Below are 6781 nucleotides of genomic sequence, written 5' to 3'. Positions count from 1 at the left end.
TAACGAATTAGGAAGGAATAAGTGATATTCACACAAGAATTAGATTTCTTTTATGTCATTCATAGGATTAGTTTATGTTCTTCTACTTTACATTTAGTTTTCGAAACAATAATGTTCAATTCAGTTATAACATTTTGATGCTTTTCAATAAATGAGGTATTTTAGAATATGAATCTCTTTATCAAGCATTATGTTATGAATGTTATAATATCTCTATCCTACGGGAAGGGGGTATTATAGGATAGAAAATACCTAGGATGACTCCTGACTAGCTTGAAGTTCAAGAGAAGTCATTTACTATTATGTTTGATGCTTATTGTAATGTTTTGTTGATTGCATGATTGAATTATTACTTGCTCATTGCATGAACAGTGTTGTTAGATAATCGCACAGGTTACTAGGCGTAACGTGCACCCTGAAGATTACTTGAAACCTCCACCGAATGAATTGGAGGTGATAGCTGCTACTACTACCAGACTTCTCCGGTATTTTGCAGATGATCAAGGAATGGGAGCCAGGAATTCCAGGGTCAGTTGTACCCTAAACCAATTTACACAGCAGCATCCTCCGACTTTTGACAACAGGGCAGAAGCACTCAATGCGAAAAGCTGGATCAAAAGAATGGAGAAGAGTTTCAGGGCTCTGTTCTGTATGGATGAACATAAAGTAGAGTATGCCACTTATATGCTGGCAGATGAAGTAGATGAGTAGTGGACCTCTACACAGGAACTACTGCTGCTCGAACTTAAAGAGGGGGTACCTATCACTTGGGATTGTTTCAAACGGGCGATTTTGGACTGATATTTTCCCCTAACTCTCTGTGAGGTAAAAGCTAGGCAATTTCTCGACGTAGTACAGGGAACCATGATGGTGGAACGCTATACCGCGACGTTTGTGGCCTTATCATGGTTTGCAAGTTATCTAGTTCCAGATGAGGAAAAGAAATGCGAAAAGTTCGAATGGGGCTTGCATCAGAGAATTCAAAGTCACCTGATACCCGTAAGGATCCGTAACTTCACCGATTTGGTCACACAAGCCACTTTGGTAAAAGAAGACATGAGGGCGAATGCAGAACTACTCAATCAAAGGAAATGCCAACAACCATTACTTGAGCCCAATAGAAACAAGAAGCCTTCTCCTAGCTACTGGCAACAATTACCTCAGAGTATTCCAACGAATCCAGCTTGCCAGAATTGCGGGAAGAAGCATGAAGGAAACTGCTTAATGGGCCAGAATGCTTCCTTTAGATGTGGGCAACCAAACCATATGGCTCGAGACTACCCAAGGAATGCACTGCCTCTAGCTACAAAGAGTGGTCAGAGGACTACCGCACCAGCCAGAGTTTGTGCCCTTACCCCAGGAGACGCTGAGACATCTAATGATGTGGTTACAAGTACCCTTCTATTATTTTCTCGTTATGCCACTGTTTTATTTGATTTGGGTGCCACACACTCTTTTATAGTATGTGTCTATGCTTGTTTGAATGAAAGAGTACCAGAGAGTCTTGATTGTTCACTATCTATTGCAACACCTACCGGTGAACATATAATTTGCGATACCATACTTAGGAATTGTCTTATAGAAATTTTTGGAAGACACCTTCCAGTAGACTTGGTCATATCTGAGATGTTAGGATTTGATATAATCTTGGGAATGGACTGGTTGTCTCGAAACCACGCATGTGTTGACTGTTTTAAAAAGGAAGTGGTTTTCAAACCCCCGAGCAAGAAGGAATTCAATTTTTGTGCAGAGAGAGGAAATGCTCCACCACAATTGATCTCGGCCTTACAAGCGACTAGATTACTAAGACAAGGATGTTCGGGATTCCTAGCTATTCTAGTAGCACCACTTGTAGAGGGACCTAAACTTGAAGATATCCTCATTGTCAGGGAATTTCTAGATGTGTTTCCAGAGGATATTCCAGAGTTGCCTCCAGATCGAGATGTTGACTTTTCAATCGACATCCTACCAGGAACGCACCTATATCAAAGGCTTTATACCATATGGCTCCAGTAGAGCTAAATGAGCTTAAGGAGCAATTGCAGGAGTTGTTAGAAAAGGGTTACATTTGCCCTAGTGTGTCACCATGGGGCACACCAGTCCTTTTTGTGAAAAAGAAGGACAATTCTATGCGAGTTTGTATTGATTATTGAGAACTGAACCAAGCGACAGTTAAAAACAAATACCCACTACCCAGGATTGATGATTTATTTGACCAATTAATGGGGCCCAAGTTTTCTCCAAGATTGATCTACGATCAGGTTACTACCAACTTAAGATCAAGTCGGAAGATATTTCGAAGATGACATTTAGAATACGCTACGAACACTATGAGTTTTTAGTCATGCCATTCAGTTTGACAAACGCTCTAGTAGCTTTCATGGACATGATGAACAGAGTGCTTAGGGAGTATGTTGATCAGTTTGTTGTTGTTTTTATCGACGATATTCTCATCTACTCCAAAAGGCAAGTAGATTATGAGGGACACTTAAGAGTTGTGTAGCAGATATTAAGAAAGTAGAAGTTGTTCGCAAAATTCAAGAAGTGTGATTTTTGGTTGCAAGAGATTACTTTTTGGGACATGTTGTGTCAAAAGATGGAATTTAAGTAGATCCAGTGAAAATTGAAGCGGTTGTGAAATGGGCCAAGCCAACCAATGTGAATGAAGTTTGAACCTTCTTAGGCCTTGCAGGATATTATAGGAGGTTTGTCAAGGGATTCTCCAGTATCACAGCCCCGATGACTAAGCTGACAAGGAAAAATGAGAAGTTTTTGTGGACAGAAGACTGTGAAAGAAGCTTTCAAGAGCTGAAGAAGAGACTAGTGACAACACCTATACTCATTGTTCCCTCGTGCAATACAAGATTCGTTATTTACAATGATGCTTCTCTCAAGGGATTGGCTTGTGTCTTGATGCAGCATGGGTTATTTACAGTGATGCTTCTCTTTGCCGCCCAGCATCATCACCACCTAGGAGGAGTAGGCCAAAAAATTCTTAACAAAATATTTCCCTCCGACCAAGACAGCGAAAATGATATCATTACCTTCACCCAATTTGAGGGTGAATCATTATATGAGGCCTGGGAGAGATACAAGGATTTATTGCGCAAGTGTCCACATCACGACCTCCCAACCTTGCTTCAAGTATAGACATTTTACAATGATTTGAGACCCACAAATCGATCTATGGTTCATGCGGCTACAAGAGTAGCATTAATGAGTAAGACCCATCAAGCCGCATATGAACTTCTGGAAAAATTGGCATCCAACAACTATTAATGGTCTAAGGAGAGAGCAGTGCCAAGAAAGACGGCTGGAGTTTTTTAACTTGATTCTATTACTATATTGGCGGCACAAATGGCAAATCTATCACAACAACTAGGTAAGATGAACGTTAATGCTATTCAAACTAATGTTGTCTGGGATCATTGCGCGGGAAATCATTCAAGTGTAGATTGCCAATTAGGGAATCCGTTTGCCCAACCAAGTTATGAACAAGCCTATTATGTGTCCAATTTTCAACGTCAAAATAATCTTTATTCAAACACGTTCAATCCCTAATGAAGAAATTACGATGGAAGGACGGAGAGAGAGTGATCACAGAATGTGGAAGAAGATGTTACTAAAGAAAAAAGAGAGCAGTGGCTTGATGCGGCGGCCGAGCAGTACGGTGGTGATGTGGAGGTGGGAGTTGGCAGCATGTGATGGTTGGTTTGTGGCACTGGGTGGAAGCAATAATTTCCTCTATTTTGTGGAGTAAAAACAGAGGCCACTTGGAAGTGCAATGGAAGCTTGGAAGGCGGAGGTGGAAGGGGGCAGTAGTGTAGCAAGGTGGTGCAGGGTGTAGCAAGATCGGGTTGTGGCCATTTCCGTCGAGAACGATGGCTAAACGCATGCTTGGGAAGGAAGTTCTGGCTATGGAAGTGCTCTGTTTATTGGTGCAAAGACAGAGCAGTTTCGGCTTCTTTCAGTGGTGGTCAGGGTTCTTCTGGTGGAGGCTTGCAGTGGTTGGTTTTTGCTTTGGGGGGCGAGGTTGCTGGACAACTTGGGTTGTTCACGGTGGTCTTATTCCAGAAGAGAGGCGTGGAGAATACTACTGAACATAAACTAGGCAGTGAAGCTAGTGCTTATGCTGGCAGCTACGTAAAAGACCATTTTTGCCGAAAAAGCCAAGCAATGGCAACCCTCGTTTAGAAGATGGGGTCTAACGTGTACGTGTTGTATGTATTTAGGGACAGTTGTCGTGAACGTAGAGAGGGATAGAGATGTCCATGAGGTGGGAAGTTAGTTGTTGTGCTTGTTTCCTGGACACGTGGAGACGTGGGACTCAGTGTTGTGTTGGCCTCGTCGTGCTTGATAGAAATTTACGTAGAAGGTGTGGCTTGATTTATGTCCATGGGTCTAAATATATAGAAGCGTTTAAGAAATTTTATCACCAAGGGGACTCTAAAATTGTAATTCTAGTGTGCTTAAAATTGGACACGTTAATAGGCTAGGACTCAATAAATAATTTAGGCCATAAATGACCAAAATAAATCTCTCATCCAACAATATCTTCGAAGTTTAGAAAAATTTTATTAGGCCAAGTTCTAAATATTCTGGCCCTGCTGTGGTCCATGATTTATTATTTGTTCCTTCGTCCAATCATTGAGCCCAATAAAAAATTCATACTTTGCCAAAATAAATTTTTTGACCTCGTAAGTAACTCTAAAATAACTCGTTAAAACTCAAATGGACTTTTCATATATAAGCCCAAAATTATTAAACAGACTTGGGCTGGGCCCGAGTGTTACACTTTTCCCCTCTTCCAAGTAAACGCCTCCCATGCCAAAACCCTAGTTAGGATTTTTCCAATGCCTAAGGCCCTTGGTGGCCAATTTTCACTAGCCCATGTTCGGCCCCTTAGTGAGCTTTGGCGCCTCTTTCCTAAGATGGGCAAGGCCCTTGTTGCTTTCTAGGTTTTCTACATGCCATAACTTAAAAAGATAACTAAGTGGGCTAAGACTAAACATAATGAAAATAATAGACGTGAACTTGGCTAAGTCTGAGTTATCACACATGAAAATGCCTAATACTAGGCCTTTTGTCAGTTCATAACTCGTATGGACTTTTAGCTACTGCTTTACTAGGTACTCAATTAGAAGTGATACATATTGACATTCTGGTCCATTCACTACGACATCTTACAATGGTCAAAAATATTTTATCACTTTTATAGATGATTTTGGTCATTATGGATATACATGAAAGATCACAAGTACATGACATTTTTAGGGCTTACAAAGATGACGTTGAAAATTAGCTTGATAAGAAAATTAAGGCGATTAGATTAGACCGTTGTGGTGAATACTATGGTAGGTATGATGGATTAGGTAAACAATGTCCAAGTCATTTGTGAGGTATTTAAGAGAATGTGGCTTAGTTTCTCAACACACCATACTAGGGACTCCACACCAAAATGGTGTAGTTGCAAGACGAAATTGAACCCTAAAGGACATAGTTGGGAATATGATAACTGATTCTTTTTTAATAGAGTCACTACGGGGAGATGTCATAAAGACCGTAGTTTTCATCCTTAATTGAGTAGCTAGTAAAACAGTAGCTAAAACTCCATACGAGTTATAGACTAACAAAAGGCCTAGTATTAGGCATTTTCATGTGTTATAATCAGGACTTAGCCAAGTTCTCGTCTATTATTTTCATTATGTTTAGTCTTAGCCCACTTAGTTATATTTTTAAGTTATGGCATGTAGAAAACCTAGAAAGCAACAAGGGCCTTGCCCATTTTAGGAAAGAGGCGCCAAAGCTCACTAAGGGTCCCAACATGGGCTAGTGAAAATCGGCCACCAAGGGCCTTAGGCTTAGGAAAAGCCCTAACTAGGGTTTTGGCATGGGAGGCGTTTACTTGGAAGAGGGGAAAAGTTCATTTGAGTTTTAACGAGTAATTTCAGAGTAACTTACGGGGTCAACAAATTTATTTTGGCAAAGTTGATTTTTGATTGGGCTCAATGATTGGATGAAGGTCCAAATAATAAATCACGGACCAAGGTAGGGCTAGAATATTTAGAACTTGGCCTAATAAAATTTTTCTAAATGTCGAAGATATTGTTGGAAGAGAGATTTATTTTGGTCATTTATGGCCTAAATTATTTATTGAGTCCTTGCCCATTAACGTGTCCAATTTTAAGCACACTAGAATTACAATTTTAGAGTCCCATTTGTGATAAAATTTCTTAAACCACTACTTCTATATATTTAGACCCATGGACATAAATCAAGCCACACCTTCTACGTAAATTTCTATCAAGCACGACGAGGCCAACACAACACTGAGTCCCACGTCCCCACGTGTCCAGGAAACAACAACAACAGCTAACTTCCCACCTCATGCACATCTCTATCCCTCTACATTCACGACAACAATCTCTATATACATACAACACGTACACGTTAGACCCCATCTTCTAAACTAGGGTTGCCATCGCTTGGATTTTTCGGTGAAAATGGTCTTTTACATAGCCGCCAGCAGAAGCTAGCTTCGCTACGCAGTTTATGTTCAGTAGTATTCTCCATGCCTTACCTCCAGAATAAGACCACCGTGAACAAGCCATGCCATCTAGCAACCTCGCCCCTAAAGCAAAAACCAACCACTGCAAGCCTCTATTGGAAGCAACAAGACCACCACCAAAAGAAGCTGAAACTGCTTTGTCTTTGCACCAAGAAACATAGCACTTCCATAGCCAGACCTTCCTTCCCAAGCACGCGTTTTGCCACCATTCTT

The 6781-nt window shown here is 40.8% G+C and overlaps 1 non-coding gene across 1 annotated transcript; it reads right to left on the bottom strand.

Moving 5' to 3' along the window:
• Positions 1-3020: 3020 nt before the first annotated feature.
• Positions 3021-3128, bottom strand: LOC118345651. The gene has a single exon (XR_004799151.1). It is a non-coding gene; the product is annotated as a small nucleolar RNA R71 (small nucleolar RNA).
• Between the last annotated feature and the right edge of the window lie 3653 nt (positions 3129-6781).

Source organism: Juglans regia, unplaced genomic scaffold (assembly GCF_001411555.2).
Source record: "Juglans regia cultivar Chandler unplaced genomic scaffold, Walnut 2.0 Scaffold_34, whole genome shotgun sequence".
In the NCBI taxonomy this organism is placed as follows: Eukaryota; Viridiplantae; Streptophyta; class Magnoliopsida; order Fagales; family Juglandaceae; genus Juglans; species Juglans regia.
The sequence above is the reverse complement of the archived record's forward strand: the minus strand, read 5'-3'. Positions and strand labels throughout refer to the sequence as shown.